The sequence below is a fragment of the Phyllostomus discolor genome, chromosome 1 (assembly GCF_004126475.2).
Source record: "Phyllostomus discolor isolate MPI-MPIP mPhyDis1 chromosome 1, mPhyDis1.pri.v3, whole genome shotgun sequence".
Classification (NCBI taxonomy): domain Eukaryota; kingdom Metazoa; phylum Chordata; class Mammalia; order Chiroptera; family Phyllostomidae; genus Phyllostomus; species Phyllostomus discolor.
Window position 1 is genome coordinate 120,902,825 of NC_040903.2, and position 19,960 is coordinate 120,922,784.

Here is a 19,960-nt window from a genome sequence, read left to right on the forward strand (position 1 = left end):
TTGGTTCTCTCTTTATTTTAATACTATTTTCTTTAGCCATGCAGAAGCTTTTTATTTTGATGAGGTCCCATTTGTTTATTCTTTCCTTTATGTCCCTTGCTCTAGGGGACATGTCAGTAAAAATGTTTCTGCATGAAATATCTGAGATTTTCCTACCTATGTTGTCCTCTAGGACTTTAATGGTGTCACAGTTTATATTTAAGTCTTTTATCCACCTTGAATTTATTTTTGTGTATGGTGGAAGTTGATAATTGAGTTTAATTTTTATGCATGTAGCTGTCCAGTTCTCCCAACACCATTTGTTGAAGAGGCTATTTTCACTCCATTTTATGCTTCTGCCCACTTTGTCAAATACCAGTTGACCATAGAGACTTCAGTTCACTTCTGGGCTCTCTATTCTATTCCATTGATTTATGTGTCTATTCTTATGCCAGTACCAGACTGTTTTGATTATAGTCGCCTTATAATATAGTTTGATATCAGGTATTGTGATCCCTCCTACTTTGTTCTTCTTTCTGGAAATTGCTGTGGGTATTTGGGGTTGTTTACAGTTCCATGTAAATTTTTGAAATGGTTGTTTTATATCTGTGAAATATGTCACTGAAGAACCTCTTTCAAATAAATTACTATATAGTGTAAAAACAATAAAAATTAGAATGTCAAACATATTCAAAATCTTTGGAAATTTAGTAACTTTTTCTATCTCACTATAAATCTTAATACTGAAAATTCTGCGACTCATTCAGTTTTAAAACTAAAATAATTATTTTAATGGAATTAAAATAATCATTAGTAGGCATGTTTCTAATATTTTTGCTCTGGAGTATCTTAATATTAAAAATTTTTAAATATTAATATTTTTAGATGAATTGTCTCTCATATAAAGGTTTACCACAAATGTTTTTACATACACATTGCAAATGTATATGAGTTTAACAGAATACAAAGTTATATTCAGATGAATTTGGAATACATAGTTCAAAAAATGGGAAAAATAACATTGCATTAAATCCATCTGCTAATGTATCTATTAAATTAGAAGTGTTATATTCTTTTTGTCTCACTCTCTTTTCTAAACCAATTCCAAAACAAAATGTACTAAATTGTTAAATCAATAGTTTGAAAAAGCACATTTCCATATAAAACAATACAAATGATGACTAGAGTAAATAAATCTCATTATGTTATTACTATAAAAATATCTCTGAGACCAGTAAGGCATACATTAATGACTAATTGCTTTTGCATATTTAAACAAAAATGTTTAATAATTCAGGAAGCTCATAAGAGTTATTTTATCACTAACAGATAGATAGTAAGGCAGAAAGTTTATTTCTGTATTTTCACCATCCTGGGAGTTACTACAAGCTAAAGTCCAATTATTTCAATGCATACATTTTGTGCACATAGCTACATTCCATTGAGTTGCAAGAATAAATAGATAGGCTAGGAAAATACCTCTTTTCTGAATTCTGAGAAAAATAACACAAGATTTTCAAGGCCAAATAATAAGGGCATGTCTGCTTAATTTAGGTATCACCAAAGATATATTACATTAAGATTGAGATACTTTTTGTTCTTATTTACTCTATTACAGTAGTCCTAATTTTTTTGTCCTCCTCTGTCCAACCCACCTCCCTGCTCCCACAGTCAATCCCCACACCATTGTCCATGTCCATGGGCCATTGATATATGCTGTTTGACTAATCCTTTCCCCTTCTTTCTACCATTCCCTCTACCCCCTTTTTCTCTAGCAACTTTTTAAGGATCTACTTGATTAGGGCAATGATACAAGCAAAAAATTGAAAAGGGCCTATCAAATATAGAGAAACTTACAATGTCATGAATTAAACACCAGATACAGAATCACATTCCTCTAAGCACTGTGATAATCATGACCAAAGCAAAAGTTTTGTTTGCCATGTTGAAAGAAAGGTTGAACCCAGCTATGGTGTTGAGTTTCCTACTAGCTCTGGGTGGTTTAATAATTCAAGAATTATTATTAGTTACATAATGTGAAAGTGAGTGGTGATTCTGTGACTGCTGATATGAAAGCTGTGGACAAATATTTGGAAACACTAGATAAACTGATTGTGGAGGAAATTACTTACCAGAGCAAATATTTAATATTGATAAAAACTGCCTCTTCTAGAAATGGATTCTCAGAGGTTTTTCATCTATAAAGAGCCCAAGTCCATGTAGATTCTAAGGCTTTCAAGGACAGGATAATACTTTTGCATAGGGGCAGTGTTGCAGACTGAAAATGATAACTCTTATGATCTGGAATGGTGAGCACCCCAGGGCCTTTAGGCATTGCCAGGGAACTCCAGGAATGATAAGAAGTCATGGGCGACTCCTCTATCTTCCAAGATGTCCTCCTGAATTGCTATGCCAGCAAAATGGAGTATTATCTGAAGAATAACATACTTTATAAGATTTCACTTATTATTTTTAATGCCCAGGACTTCCTTCATTTTTTGGTGATCTTTATCCCAATGTCAAGGTGGTACTTCTCCCTCCAAATAGTACCTCTTTGATCTAACCAAGAAATCATAAAGTTTTAGCAGCTTTTAAGACCTACTACCTGTGGGGGGGAACTTTGCCCAGACTATTGCTGGAACTGAAGAAGACACTGATACAAATCTGGAAGGATTACAACATCTACGATTGCATCAAGAAACTTTCTTGAACTTGGGGTGATATCATGAAGGAGTCTGTGAATGACATCTAGAAGAAGACACTCAGGAGGTTTGCCCATGACTTCAATGAATGTGCCAAGAATGAGGAGGTTGCAAAAATCAGTAAGGCTATGGTTGAGATGACAAACAATGTTAGCCTGGGTGTAAATGAGGGATGAGTTTGAGGAGCTCCTAGAGATGATTCCTGAGGAATTGACTAATGAGAGTTGTTGGAACTGGAACAGAAACACATGGCTGATGAAGAGGCAGGAGAAAAGGAAACTGCAGTGGAAGAAACAGAAGAACCCTCAGAAAACTCACAGTAGGGCATTAGCAAAAGAGTTTGCAAATCTAGATAAGCTCTTTAAAAAGTTTAAAAACAATGGTCCTAACACCAAAGGTTTTCATTAATAGAAATATTTATGGCGCATTATCTAAAAATCTACGATTAAAAAAAAAAAGAAGCAAACCACCATGGACATATTTCTGAAGAGTGATACCACCTCAACAAAGCCTTGGACAGGTCCTTCAGAAGGTTCTAGAATATGGAACATAAGACCTCCATGCATGTTGCTGTTCCTGAAGTCCTTTCAGTGGGACAAGATGTAGAGGTGGAAGATAGTGATATTGTAATGGGTGTGGAACAAGGTTCAGAATGGGGTGTTTGAGCTAGGGGTCTCCTCAAACTGGAGAAGACCCCCTTCCCCTGAGAATATAAAAAAATACAAAAAAAATCCCAAAGCCTCCACAGCTATGGCTTGGGGATGAGAAGTTGGAGAGGTACTTTGCATATCAATAATAGCTGGCCAGTGTTATAGTTATGTTAAATATGGCAGCAGGGCAGGCCAGGGAGATGGGCATGACTTTGATTTATGATGTATCCAGAAGAGTGTTCTGCACCTATGTGAGAGGCTTGAAGGAGGTTCCTCTGTGTCATGGGGCCCTGCCTGCCTGGAATAACAATGGCAGCTGGAAAAAGGTGGAAGATATTGGAGGACTAGAAGAAGACACTGGAGGACTGACAGATGTAGCCCTTTGTGGGAGGAGTCGGAAATGGGGTCACAGAGGACGTTCCATGCCAGGATGTAAACTCAAGTGCAGCAGCCATTCACGGTTGGCTATACAGGGAGTAGTAGTGAGAAGGAGCGAGCCATGATACAGCTTGTAGTGAGAAGGGAGAACAAAGCAAGCAACTATGTAGTTTATAGTGAGGAAGGAGGCCATGTGGCCTGGACTGATACGAAAAGAGATGCTGCTACTATGATCTTGTCTGCTCTGGATGACTCCAGAACAAAATACTACCTTGCAAGATCCTGATCTGCTATACCTGCATTTTACCTGGACTTTAAGACCTGTGACATTCCTGAGTTTTGCCCTGATCTAGAGTAACACGGCACATGGTTTTATGGACTATTACCTGGAGGCTGATGACAGACATACTCCAGATCCTGAGGAAGAGAGCTGTTGCATGACGATGGCGACTTTGGTAACTTCCAGAGGAACCAGAGAATGGTTTACACAGCCAGCTTATGATAAGTAAATGGAGCACTTCCACTTTCAGGGTTTCTGGCTTATTGCCTGGTGGGGAGCTTGGGAAGTGCTGGATCTCATGGGAAAACTGGACTCAGAACATGAATACTCTAGGCTCTCCCAAGCTCAGAATATTGTAAATAAAATCCATTTCTACCAGCATTAATTGTTGGATCATTCACCAGGCCACCATGTGGATGGGCCCCAGCAGTGCTTGGTAACAACGTTGATGATCCTGACCCTGTCTGTGTAGGCCTAGGCTAATGTGTGTGAGTCTTAGTTTATTTATTTTTTATTTTTTTAAAGATTTTATTTATCTATTTTTAGAGAGGGAAGGGAGGGAGAAAGAGAGAGAGAGAGAGAGAGAGAAACATCAATGTGCAGTTGCTGGGAGCCATGGCCTGCAACCCAGGCATGTGCCCTGACTGGGAATCGAACCTGCGGCACTTTGGTTCGCAGCCCGCGCTCAATCCACTGAGCTACGCCAGCCAGGGCTAGAGTCTTAGTTTATTTTTAACCAAACTATTTGAAAAGTAAAAAAAAATAAAATAGAAAAAGTTTACAAAATAAATATATAAAGAAAAACTATTTTTGTACAGCCATACAAAGTATGTTTTGAGCTAAGTGTTATTACAAAGGAAAGGATAATGATGGGGGGAGGGGAAATGGTTGTCAGGAACATGTGTAAAGGAGACATGGACAAAACCAAAGAGGGTAGGATCAAGGGTGGGAGGTGGGGATGGCTGGGGTGGGGGCAAGTGATGTGGGGAAAATAGAGACAACTGTACTTGAACAACAATAAAAAATGTGAAAAAAATAACACAAAAGAAAAGTACAAATTTTTAAAATTAAATAGTTTATAAAGTAAAAATATTGCAATAAGGCAAAGCTAATTTATTATTGAAGAAAGAAAAATATTTTTAATAAATTTAGTGTAGCCTGTGTATATAGTGTCTACAAAGTCTACAGGAATGTACAGTAATGTCCTAGGATTCGACATTCACTCACTACTCACTCACTGACTCACCCAGAGCAACCTCCATTCAGTTCTGTAAGCTCCATTCGTGGTAGCTGCTCTATGTGAGTATGTAATTTTTTATCTATTATATTTTTATTGTACCTTTTCTTTGTTTAAACATACAAATTCTTACAACTGCCTGTAGTATTCAGTACAATAACAAACTGGATGTTTGTAGCCTATGAGCAATAGGCTATACCATATAGTCTAGGTATATACTAGGTGTATGACTCTGTTTATACCAGTTAGCTTGTAGGAAAGGCATTGTGTGATGTTTGCACACTGACATAATTGCCTAATGGTGCATTTATCAGAATATATTCCCCATCATTAAATAGTGCATAACTGTACTTCCATATCTGTCTCAAAACACATACACACAAGCTTCTTTTCAGCATTTTCTATAATATAAAATATTACAAAATAATTTAAATGTACATCAACATGGTAGTAGTATAGTATATATATATACTACATATATAGTATATACTATTATAGTACATACTATACTATAGTATAGTATAGATATTCTATTCTATACTATAGAATATATATACTATATATACTATATAGATATTCTATATATTTATATATATTCTATATATTTATAGTCTATATCTATAGAATATCTATATCTATATAGATATTTATAGAATATTCTATATATTCTATATTATAGATATTCTATAGTATAGAATAGAATATCTATACTATTCTATAGAATAGAATACTATACTATACTATATCTATACTGTACTATAGAATAGTATAGTTTAGTATACTTTAGTATAGTTTAGTATAGTATAGAATATAGTTTGTATAGATTATCTATACTATAGAATTCTATACAAACATGAAGTATATATGTTATATATATGTATGCTGATATCAAACATTTAAAGATATGCTGATGAAGTAGAATAAAGTAGTTATCTATATTAAACAAATACACATATAGGTTTACTAACATTTTCAGATAAAACTTTTGGAACTTTGTATGACAGGTATTTATCAGTGGTTACTTCTTCAGGTGGAGAAATAAGGGAATGAGTCAAGGTTCAAATTTGGGTCTAAAATGAGAGACACTTTTTTAACACTAACCTTTTTTATATTTTTAAAATTTTTATATGCCATAGTCACATATTTTTTACTAATACTATTTTAAAATTTGGGCATATATACTTTGCCATAAATTATATAAAAACTGAAAGCGAGAGAGAGACAGAGAGAGAGAAAGAGAGAGAGGGAGACTTAGACAAAGTGAGACAAGGGCAGGGAAATGAAATAGGGAGAAAAAGGCAATAGATGGAAATAGCTTCTCTCTGACTCTGGACACACACCTGATTGCATTGATTCTGTGTCATATATACAGATACTATTAAAATTCCATTAGAAATCTGGAGAAAAAATGAACTTATCATTCTAAATAAAGAAGATGTGATCATCATTTTCATTAGGATACTAAGGTATCTTCATTGTACCTGAGTGAAGAATCTGTTTCTACCACATAGAATTGAATTCTAAAAATAGTCATGAAAGAAAACTAGTTATAATTTTCAGCATTTTACTAGAAAACAAATTATCCCTACAAAACCCTATTTCAATTCTGCTTCTATGTCTCCTCCAATGGATTATGTAATTATGTAGCAGACTGTACAATAAAGTTTTCAGCTGCTTCATGTTTAAAAAATCAATTTTTAATATTAAAGGTTTTAGAAATGAAATATATTTTTATGTGCCCAAAATACCAGTGTACTTATAAACAGAAGGAAAATTTTATAGATATATCAAAATAAACTATTCTTTCTATAATTCATGAATTAAATATTATTCTCACTTTATAGAATGATTAAACTATGAAGACTATTGCATTCCAAGGATAAGAATTTCCTGATGTAACCTAAGTACTGGCAGCAGATCATAGTATAAAACCAAATTAGAATTTTGTCTGGTGATTTTCTTGAGATTAAGAAGTACAGTGAAAAACCTAGATATCTATTAATCTCTGATTAAAATGTACTTAACAAGATTTTTTCCTTTAAAGTCATTTGCTTTGAAAATAATGTATTATCTACTGTTCTTGACATAAAATCAATCTACCCTTATTTCTACAAATGCTTTTCAAAGTACAATATGACAGTAAGCCATAAAATGGAAAAGGATTTACTCTGAATATCAGCATAAATCCATGTGCTTATTTTGCAAACACTCTTCCATTCTCCATTGCCATGAGATGTAAGATACTTTTTTATGCTAATGAACATCTCTGTTCTATTCTCTGTTGTAAAAAAATTCACTGTTCCTATGAGACAAAACAATGAGTGTGTGCAATATAGTTGCAGTGTCTGGAAATTATGTCAATGAGATAACAAATGCATGATGTTGATTAAGATAGTATTTCTTCTTAGTATCTGTTTATTCAAAATTGGGAAAAACCATGCTGGCAAATAAGATACTGCTAATGCATAGCCTCTCTGAATTTTCACTGTTCAAAGTAGTGAGGAAAAGCTTGGTGAACACTTTTATTTACCTTCATCTAGAACCAAAATAGATCCCAAATAGCCTCAGCAATCTTGAGACAGAAGAACAAAGTGGGAGGGATCACAATACCTGATATCAAACTATGTTACAAGGCCACTGTAATCAAAACAGTCTGCTACTGGCATAAGAACAGTCACATAGATCAATGGAACATAATAGAGAGCCCAGAAATTGATCCATGTCTCTATGGTCAATTAATATTTGACAAAAGGAACATGAGTTTACCAGAGATTATTGTGCTGGAGATTTCTTGCAGGATAGTGCTCCATGGTCAGGTAGACCACTTGAAGTTGATAGAGATTAAATTGAGACATTAATTGAAAACAATCAATGTTATACCACTCAGGAGAGAGCTGACATAATCCAAACATCCATTTCAAGCAATGGAAATCATTTGCAGCAGCTTGGCTATGTTAATCCCTTTGATGTTTGGGTTCCACGTAAGTTAAGTGAAAAAAAAAAAAAACCTTGTGACTATATTTCTGCATGTGATTCTCTACTTAAATGTAATTAAAATGTTCCATTTTAAAAACAATTTGTGATGAAAGATGAAAAGTGGATACATTACAATAATGTGGGATGCAAGAGATCATGGGGTAAGCAAAGTGAACCTCTACCAGCTACACCAAAACCTGGTCTCCATCCAAGGAAGGTATATATATGGTGGGACTGGAAGGCAGCCTTCCATTATGAACTTCTGGAAAACCAAATGATTAATTCCAACAAGTACTGCTCCCAATTAGACTAACTGAAAGCAGCACTTGACAAAAAGCTTCCAGAATTAGTTAACAGAAAACACATCATCTTCCATTAGGGCAATGAAAGACAGTGTGTTTGTGATGACCAGGCAAAAACTGCTAAAGCTTAGCTGAGAAGTTCTGATTTGTCTGCCATATTCACCAGACACTGCACCTTCAGATTTCCATTTATTTCAGTCTTTACAAAATTTTCTTAATGGAAAAATTTCAATTCCCCAGAAGACTGAAAGACCTTTGGAAGAGTTCTTTGATCAAAGAGATAAAAAAATTTTGGAGATGGAATTATGAAGTTTCCTGAAAGATGGCAGAAGTAGTGGAACAAAATGGTGAATATGTTGTTCAATAAACTTATTGGTGAAAATGAAAAATGTCCTTTATTTTCACTTAAAAACTGGATAAACGTTTTGGCCAAACCAATACGAGCACACCTGCCCATGTTGTGCTGAGTGTGCAGCAGTTTTTGACCAAAAACAGCAAGACCACTGTGCCCTGCCTCCCTGATCACCTGATCTCACCCTGAGAAACATTTTCCACAGATGAAAAAGGTCCTCAGAGAGAAATACTTTGCCAATGATATGGAAGCAGTGAAATAAATAGCAGAAACACTGAAAGCCGTCATAATTGATGAGTCTGAAAACCGTTTCAGCAGTGTGGAAAAAAAAGGTCTTGATAGGCTTTGATAGGTGTAGTGCTTCAGAGAGTACTTTGAAGGTGAATGAAGTTTAAACATGTAAGAATAAATATAAAGTTTTTTATAAATAAATTCCATTCTTGGCATCCCTTCTCATATTATCATGATTAAAGTTTTTAATATAAAATTTTAGGGTTAGTGGAAACTGAGTTGATGGTTTGAAATGAACCTCAAAGAATAAACAGTTGTTTGAGAAACATAGTTGAGTGACCTATAACTTGATAAAGAAGTCCTTTACCTTGATGAGGGCAATTTGAGTAAACTGTTTCTCAGTTTTAAAAGTTTTAGAAACTTAGAGCTATTTTTCTTCCTTGGAAAGCATTCCCTGGATTGTAAAATGATGGTTATAAAGCTAGTCTTTTTTTTTTTCTTGTCTTTTTATGCTCTGTGGCTTTTGTCACATGGTTTTAATTTTCACTCTGAGTTAAAGATGGGAAGTAAAAGGCAAGATTCTATATAATGCCCTGTAGAGCATGGTTTGGAACATATGGCCAGGGCATGAAGACATCATTGCTGTGTTTTAGTGAGAATAATGAACCTGCTTGCATTCTATAAATGTTGTTCTAGCTTTTGGGCAGAGAATGGATCAGTGTGAAAAAAAAAGTAACATTTTGCCCTCAGTCTAGTTCTACACTATGTTGACCATATTAAATTTCTCAACCTAAAAAGTTCCATATTTCTAAAAATATGTATTTTTAATTAAATTCATTGAGATGACATTGGTTAATGAGATTATATAGATTTCAAGTGTACATTTCTATGATCTATATATTGCATTGTATACCCACTACCCAAAGTCAAATCCTATTCCATCATCATATACATATTTTGGCCCCTTTACCATTTACTAATCCCTAACCCTTCCCTCTGGTAAGCACCATACTGTTGTCTGTCTGTCTCTGAGTTTTTGTAGTTTTTGTTTGTTTTCTTGTTTGTTCATTTGTTACTTTCAGTTTTTTTACCCCATATGTGAGTGAAATCATGAGTTTTGACTTTTTCTGACTAACTTATTTTATGTAGCATGATATTCTCAAAGTTCTACCCATGTTGTTGCAAATGGTAGTATTTTGTCCTTTCTTATGGCTGGGTAGTATTACATTGCATATATGTAATAAGAAGAGTTGGATAGGTTGTGGAGAAAAAGAAACCCTCATCCACTGCTGTTGAGAATCTAAAATGGTACAGCCACTATGGAAAACAGTATGGAGGTTCCTCAAAAAATTATGAATAGAGTTACAATATGACTCAGCAATCTCTCTTCTGGGTATCTACGTGAAAAATTTGAAAACATTTATTCATAAGTTATATGTGTCCCTATGTTCATTGCAGCATTATTCATGGTGGCCAAGACATGGAAACTTTTGTATCTCTAATAGGCCTACATTTTAAGATAATCCTAGAGTAGCAGAATCTTCCAAAAAGCAATCTTTAATTATAAATAAGTCTAAAATAAATTATAGTCTAAATTAAAGTCTAATTATAAATAAGTCCTTCATAAATAGCTGAAACCATGAGTTTTTAATAAACATTCTGAAAGCCTTACTTCTTGAAACCAGCATAAAGTAAGGATATTCCTGAATCCTGCAACTGAATATGGAGTCTTTTTCTTTGAAATCAGAACCTATACCAAATGGTATTCAATCAAAACTAGAGATCTATGTACCATTGGCTCCTTTGGATTTTTCTGCTTGAGAGACTCTGATTTTTTTTTCTTTTTCAGGATAGTTCCCCTGTGTGAAATTAATGATTTTTAAAGAGAAATTTTGTTTGTTTAAAATAGAAAGAAAAATGGGGCAACAAATAGATATGTTACTGTAATTGTGCAGACAAAATACTATGATGGCCCAGCCTACTTTGAAAAAGGTAATGGAAAGAAATGAATGTGGTGGCATGGCAGACATTAAAGTGTGAATAGTGGTACTTTAATTCTACCATTCATTATCTCCTTTGTCCATTTTTATAGATTAATGAATGCAAGGAATATTAAAAATGAGCCTGAAATCATGCAGAAATGATTCTTCTTTTAATTCTATTTAATTTTAACAATAAGCAAATTTATAAAATTTTCACACCTGCAAAAGTTCTCATTTACATCAGCACAGACAATACTTGTGTTAGTCCTGAGGCCAAATTTGAGTTCTTCTACTTGCTCTTGCCCGCAACTGTAAAAAAGGTAAACTGCCACACAGTGAGTTCCCCATTATTGTGGTTGTCACACTAAAGCAGGATGGCCACTTGATGAGGCTATTGCTCAATGAAGCATTGAAGTTCTTACCTTTCAAATATTATAAGCTACTACAAAAATATTTTTAAAAGCACCCATCTTAGGATTAATAACATCTTTTATTCTCTTTTATTTGCTATTACAGAGTTTAAAACAGATGGGCAAAATGACCTGAAGCCCATGATAACTTTGAGAAATTCAAGATTGTTATTGATTGTGCCTATGTCAATGGACAGGAATGTAAGTTACACCAACCCCAAATAGTAGTAAAGACAGAGGGGGTTGAGCAACTGCCAGAGGCTGGTGGCTTGTCCAAATGTCCTAGTATGTCACCATGTCACACAGTGTTACAGGTTGCCAACCCCTTAAGTTAGAGTAATCGTTTATATCAGCATGGTTTCCTGTCTATCTTTGCCATGAATACCTTCATTATAGATCTAGTAGAGACATACAGCTGCATAAATGTCTAAACTCATATTCAACTGATAGCTGGTGTTTGGGAGTTGGCATAATTTGAGATGTTTTAATGATCTTTTCCTTCTTTTTAGTTCAATATATGTACAATATTAATATTTATTAAACTATAAGTTTTAAATATTAAGAAATGTGTCTCATAAATCAACTCACATTAAAAGTTATTCAACATATTAAACAAAGAAGGAGAATGCAAGATATGTATTGAATAAATTAATGGAGAGCTGTTACATGGGAGGAACTCCGTCTAGCAGCATGCTCCTCCTGTCTTCTGTAGATGAGAGATAAGTCATCCCAGAAAGGGGGTGGAAATTCCTTCTAGTGGGGAATGACACAAACCCTTCTCCCAAGTGGCTTTTATTGGGAATGGTATGTGTAGGTATATACATCATAAGTGCATAGCTCATCAATCAATGTCAAAAGGCTATAGTCATATAAAAACAGGTATTATCTATAGATAACAACTGAAGGAACACAGAGAGTTGTCACAGATCAGGGTCTGTTAGTCATGCTGATGCTAGAGGATCTTTAAGATGCATTTCATGAGAATAAGGAGTTTACTCCTTATGCCTTGAACTTAAACATATGCTTTATATCACCAGGGCTATACAAAACAAAGCAGAGCAAGCTTCAAAGGATACAATGTATTTATTAAGCCTGGTTCCCAAGGGAACCCTTGGTATTAGAGTCCAGTCATGCTTGCCACCTGAGATTTTACCCAGTTTTCCAGGGAGACTTACTAGCCCCTGTCAGGGCTTGCTTTAATGGGGCTGCAATCTGGGAAACCACACAGAGTGGCCCCCAACACTGTCACTGTATGATTACTCCAATAGATACAAAATTGGAAGTCCAACAGGACATAACCTATAATCATTGGAATTACCTGTTCCATCTGACAGCAACTAATTGCTTTACTGAGGAAATCTCTATAAAATAGCCTGAAGCATTACCAAGTCTGGGACTATAACTCACTAGTAAATAATGTCATTCACAAGTCATTCTCCTAGATAATCCTTGAGTTGCCTAATATAAAATGTTTAAAAAAAATAATTTTTCTCTTTAAGTTTCAGAACTTTTTATTTTTTATCACCTTGTGTTATAAGTAATCTCAAAAGATTATTATTTTTAAAAATTTTATTATGTATTTTATTTTAGAGAGAGGGGAAGGCAGGGAGAAAGACAGGAAGAGAGATATCAATGTGTGGTTGACTTTGGGATACCCCCTACTGGGGACCTGACCCACAACCCAAGCCTGGGAATCTGACTGGGAATTGAACTGGCAACCCTTTGGTTCACAGGCTGATGCTTAATTCACTGAGCCACACCAGCCGGGGCCAAAGATTTTTCTTGTTCACAAAAATGTTTGTGGATTTATATTTGACCTTATTATTTATATAGGTGTTACAAGAGTATTCATTAACCATACAAGGCTTCTTGAGCTTGCTCTGTAAATCTACAACCATTTAATATTGAGCAACTGCAAATGCCAGAGAACTTAACTTCCATCTGGAAATTCTGATACTGAATCTCAGATTGGGTTTGGAAAAGCCTCTCATTTTCTCTCCAAAGCCAGAAAGCCAACCTCAACACACTTTCTGTGCCAGATTTCATGTGTAATACTCATGAATTTGGGTAAATTCCTCTTGAGGTCCCCCAAATATACAAACCATCCCTTACCTGCCAGGAAAGAACTTCTTTTACTGCTTGTGAAAATTGGACTCTGCAAACCAGGTATTAAGCCAGAGCTGAGACAATTTAATGACATTTCCATATACAAAGTGGCAAAATATTTCATAAAATTCTTTGTGAATAGAGATCAAAGCACCAGATCCACATATAAAGTCAACACATTTCTTACTAGTGGTATTGTCATGCCTGATTAAATGTAAATCATTCTCAAATGTGATACTTCTGATGCGGTGTTGGCTGTACAATTTGTCCAAGCATATAATGATAATAGGATGACAGGTTTTACTCAATGGACGAAAATTACTATATTTCTGTAACATGTAAGGAGGCTCAAAAAAGGTGTTTGTTTCTGAATTCTGAATAAGGGCAAGAGGAGGTAGAGGGTCAGTGACAATCAGATATCATTAAAAATTGTTTAATTCCAGTTAAAAAATAGTCTACTAAATTGAGGATTAGAGATAGTGAATTCATATATCCATAAAAATAGAATATTAAAAATATTATTCAATCTGGAGAAATTTATGCTAAGTGAAATAAGCGAGCCAGAGAAAGACAAGTACCATATGATCTCAGTTATATGTGGAATCTAGTGAATAGATTGAACTAACAAGCACAGTAGAGACAGACTCATAGAGAGGCTGACAGCTCTGAAGGGGCAGGAAGGGCTGGAGGGGTGAAGGGATTGAACAACAACAACAAAAAGCCCTGACTGGTGTGGCTCAGTTGGTTAAGGGTAATGCCATGATGAGAAAGATTGCCATGCCAGTTCATTTCTAGTCAGGGCACATGCCTGGAGTATGGGCTTGGTCCCGGTTGGGATGCACACTTGATATCAATTGATGTCTCTCCTGCACATCAATGTTTCTCTCCTGCTCTCTCTTCCTCTCTTCCCCTTTCTCTAAAAGTAAATAAATGAAATCTGAAAAAAGAAAGAACTCGTGAACACAGACAACAGTGTGGTGATGGGGGGAAGGAGTGTGGGTGGAGGTGGAAGAACACATATGGTGATGGATAAAAACAAAATGGAAATATTCCACATAAATAAACACAGTTAAATTGCATTTGTCAGTTATTTAGTCCTGGGTGATTAATTCTGCTGGATTGTGGGTTAGCAGTGTTCTTTCATTGAGTACATTTGTTTCTCGATAATGAAGAACTTTCTACATAACAGTTCAGTCAACTGTCACAGTCTGACTGTTGCCTATGCTGTGTCAGCTTGGAAGCCTGTAAAAAAAACAGTGCACTTTTTGTAGTGTCAGTGTTACAGAACACAACAAGGGGGGCCTGGGATGATATACTATTATTGAAAGAAGGCCCCGGGTCCGTTATGTCCGCCGCCAGAGGAAAGATGTCTCTCAATGCCAGAGATTCGTGAAAAGGAAAGGAAATGTTTATTTAATGCTATACTAACTTAAAGTAGTGACCTAGTGTCTTTACCAAAATCCCAAAGTCCCTTAAAACACCCACAAACAGACACAGTCCTTCCTTCCTTACCCCTTTGCCCAGTCCAGAGTACCGTATCTCAGGAAAGGAAATAGAAGTCCATGGCTCAGGCAGTCCTCTGGTTCTTCTCAGTTAGTACTCCCTCTCGACTGGGAGACCTCCCTGGATTCCCAGCACCCTCAGCTGAGTCACCGGGATCTCTGCTAAAACCAGGTGGTGGTTCCCCCTTCTAAAGCTGTGGGGGTCCCCACTCTGCCAGGCCGCATGGTTCCCTCTCTCTGGGCTGCAGGAGTCTACACTCCGTCAAGTCCGCGTGCTTCTCCTCCTAAAGCAGCATGGTTCTCCTCCTCAATGGCCGCCAAACCTGGGTTTTAAATCCCCGCAGCCAATCCTCCTCTGCAGCCTCATTTCCAACTCTTCCCACACTCGGCTTCACATGCCAGAACTCATATCCTTCCAGCTTTACTGGGCTGCCATTCTGAGTCTGGGCAGGCATGGCCCCATGTCCTGGAGCCAATCCTCTCTGAGCTCCCACGCAGGTGCTGTAACTTAGGGGACCCGCCCCCCCCCAGTTACATCTGGGTGGGGAAGTTACTTCCATTCCCCTGGCTTAGAGCTGATCACAGCTACTTAACATATCTATGCAACCAGTCAAAGGTTATAGATATGCCAAACGACCACGCCAGAGCTTAGCTGCAAGGCTGTTGCTATGCTAAACAGCTCTCAATGGCCCTGCTCCATTTGTCCCTTCCCCCAACCCACACCCTGGGTTGGGGGGGGGGGCGGGATGGAGACATCCCAAAATCTCCTGGACACCTTAAGTTCTGGATCCCATTTCAAATGCCCATTTGGGGTCCCCCCTCTTGGCTGCACCCTGTAACATCAGCTCAAAGTACCAAATACCATTCAGTATTGTGACTATACTTTCACTGTTTGATATACAAAGTCTAGATGTACCTTATAGTGGAGCCTTTAGGCACCATCAGAGGGAAGCAAAAACCTGTTTGATAATGATACTAAAAGACTGTGGTCAATTTATTATACTTGACAGCAATATAAAAACATAGAAGAATAAAATTTTATTGGGGTATAATGTTGGGAACCGCCCTGCCTGGTATCAGAAGCTGTAACCCCCACCTAGGCTAAGGCTAAGGGAACGCCCTTAGAACCGTAAGCCAGCAAGGAGGTAAGCTTATCTCCCCTGATAGGAATGCTGCTTCTGCTCCTTCATACCTCACCCTGCCTGGACCTCAAAGCTTGGTTGGTTAGCCAATGACAGGTAAGATTCCCCAAGCTGGGAACAACCTAAGACAGGAATGATCATGTGGGAGGCCCCCAAAAGAAGGACTTTGGGGGCTACAGCAAAAGGGGGTGATGGACTCTAGCCCTTTGGCTTTAACAAAGCCTGAGTCCTCCTTCTCTGCAAGAAAATCTCTTAATCTCTTGGCTGCCTTACTTCCCTTGCTCCACCTAAGCCTGAAACAATGACAAGGTGGTACCGCCCTGTGCTGGAAAGGGCGGATTCCCCAGGTGATCAGGCCTAAGAAAGAACATGTAAATTCCTGTGAAACCTCCTTTGTTTAGAATGCTCTCAGTCGAATGAGAAGGGTCCAAGGAGGAAGTTAGTTTGTTCCTTAAAGTCTTACAGCTCTTTGACCCTGACTCAAAATAGACCCTCAGAGTTCCTTGTTACCTATCAGTTGATCCTTACTTCCTTGAAATGAGTAATGTGCTTTACCTGATTTCTTATGCAAAATGAACCTAATAAAAGCCGGTTTGGACAGTAAATCGGCGTGCTCCCCACTAGAGGGGGTGACCGTTCATGTCCTTACTTCTCCACAGAAACTAGTCTGTCTCTATGCATGTTTTTTCTCGCATTTTGACGAGCAATCTGCAGCGTTCCATGATCACTGCTGGCCAGTGACCCACGCATCAGTATAGTATATTGCTGTTTCCTAAGAATTTGATCCATGTGTACCATGAAATTAAGAACGAAAATGGAATGCATTGACAAATCTTCAGATTATTTTTATAGAAATATTTCTATTAATAATATTTAACTCTACAATCTTAACTTATGGTAGAGTATGCACTTTCTCTGATTTGACAATTCCAAATGCATGTCTTAAACTGCATTTTATTAATTGAAAAACATGGAGGACAACAAATAAATCTATATCTGGTATCTATTTTTATAAAGTGAAACAATAGGTCTATATAATTTCCTAGGGGCTTTTGGGTAAACATAAAAGATGTTTAGGTATAAATATTTTCCTTGTAATTTTTATGTTTTTGAAAGTGGAGGGCCTGATCTTGGGACAATAAAATCAAAATATTTAACATAAAATGTCTGGCCAATGGATTAAGATAAGAATATGGATGCCTGGCCAGCAAATTAGAAGGAAGCTTAGCTCTTCCACATGTGAGGAAACTTTGTTCCATCTTTAAAGATGAAGAGAATGATGGAGTTTTGCTAAAAAAGATAAAATTATTTTGGTGGGCCATAGAATGTCTAATATTTCTGGGCAGATTGCACAGAAGGTAAAAGATGATTGTTTATCATTTTAACAGTGAGAAAGTTAAATTCCAGTTTGGCATTAACATTTGGCAGCAAATGCTTCATGGCATTTTTAAAATAAACACATCAAACTGAGCCAACTTTGGCAAAACTATTTACACAACCCTTGTGTCTTTACTGATCCAGCATTTGCAGATATTTTAAGCCAAGGCTAGTAAAAACCCACTTCTGCGAGCATTGGAAACATTTTTATAATCAATCAACTTTTTTTTTTCACTATCCTCTTTAAAATTATGGAATAACCAAACATATTAGATTACTTTTTTATACATATTAATTTACAAAAAGAAAAAACACATTTTATTACTTAGTCTATGCATTTATTCTTCTGGAACACCATTTTTCCCTAGGATAATCTCAAATATTCATGTTAATTATAATTTTTAACCAAAAGAAATCATATCAATTTCAGAGAATATGTTTAGAGATGCTTCATTGAGAAATGTCTATCATATTCAAGTACCTTAGTACACTATCAAAATCCATGAATATGTATAACATAATTTTGTACTGTTACATACATTTTAAAATATATTTTTAAGGTGGAAAATGAGCATCTAATTAAGATGACCCCAAAAGGATAGTCTCCTGAAATACAAAAAGAAGCAAAATTTGTGTTTATAATTATGCTTTGTAATCAATGTTTTAGTAATTATTATTACTGAGAAATTAAACAGATATCCAAATAATTTTTATATATTAACTATTTAATGATCATTCACATTTTTAGGTTATTTTAAATTTTAGAAACAATTTCAGTTATTAGCAACAAATATAATTATTACTATAAAATGCTTATCAGAATTGACATTCAATTTTTTTGAACAGTAATTTACCGATTCAAATTCTTAAGTGTTCTATAGGTAAATAATGTCTCATTTGGTAAATAAATTCACTTAAAATGTTTTGGAAGTTCGGTCTAAAGTGGATATGTTATGATAAAACACAGAAATCTTATAAATTTAAAACATATTCTTATGCTATATTTGATAATAAAGATGAGAAAAGACATGATGCTGCTATTTTTTTACTTTCTTAGACAAAAATTATAAAATAATTCTGGTTTGTTCAAAGATCCATTTAATTTTTAATCTGAATTCATATATTATTTCCTCTTTTAATTTTTAAAATTTAAAAAATTTCAGTTTTCAATCAGTATTATTTTGCATTAGTTTCCACATGGTGGTTAGATAATTGCATACTTTATGAAGCGTCCCCTGATATTTTCAGTACCTGCCCAGCATCACACAGTTATTACAGTGTCATTGACTATATTTCCTATGCTATACTTCACATCTTCCTGACTGTTTTACTATTTAAACACCAACATCAAATATTTCTGAGGAAGCAGTTTCCATATGAAAATTAATTTTTTTAGTCAAACATTTTATACTATTAAAAATTCTGTTTCTTTAATCTCTGCAAATTTTGAAAATGCTCTTTATTTGTCAATCTAGATACAGCTCTTAATTTAAAAGATATAATAGTCTACTACATTAATACTCTCCAGATTAAGCAAAATTCTTCACACTCTGCTCAAAAAAGGTACAGACTTTCCTCAATGACACACCAGAGAATTGCAGAGGGCTTGTGGCTTTGAGGTGCAGCTTCAACCACAAATTGAGGTAAACCTAGTCAAGACCTGAAATGACTGCTCCCCTTTCCAGTAGACAAGCAAATACAATCTAGATCCTCTGTCATCTTTCATGTTACAGAGATTTATCTCCATTATTTACCTAACAGAGATCACCAAATGGTCCACAATAATACTCAGTGTGTGTCTGTCTACCCATGGTTCCCACCAGCAGAAAACAAATTTTCAGTCTTCATGAATCAGAAACTAATAAACAAAAACCATAATATTAGTTAAAAAAAAACAAAGTTTGAGATTCCCAGAGTTGGCAAACTCAAAGAAAGATGTGCTCAAGCTTAAACAGCCCTGTTAGTGCATAAACTTTTCTAGCAAGGCAGTTTACCTGGCCCCACTAGGTTGGCCCACTTGCATATTTCAGTGGATGACCTACAAAAGTGCTAAACTACTTTTCAAAAGGTTAAATAACATGACTTCTATGTAAATATAAAATGAACATATTTCCCATATTTTTTAACCTTTAATTAATCAGGTAACCTTTAAGAATATATTAAAACTAGTTCAAATGAAATAAACCTGGAAGTGAAAGACAAATACCATATGATCTCATCTATAAGTGGAACCTATCAACAATACAAACAAGAAAGCAAAGTATAAACAGAGGCATTGACATAAAGAACAGACTGATGGTAATGGAAAGGGAAGGGGGACAGGGATAATGAGGGAAAGAAGGGGCAGAGTCATC

At 35.7% G+C, this 19,960-nt stretch overlaps 1 long non-coding RNA gene across 1 annotated transcript; it reads left to right on the forward strand.

Moving 5' to 3' along the window:
• The first annotated feature begins 464 nt into the window (after positions 1 to 464).
• LOC118500417 lies at positions 465 to 11,143 on the forward strand. The gene is made up of 3 exons (XR_004902979.1): positions 465 to 596; positions 3,898 to 3,902; positions 11,132 to 11,143. It is a non-coding gene; the product is annotated as an uncharacterized LOC118500417 (long non-coding RNA).
• Positions 11,144 to 19,960: the final 8,817 nt, after the last annotated feature.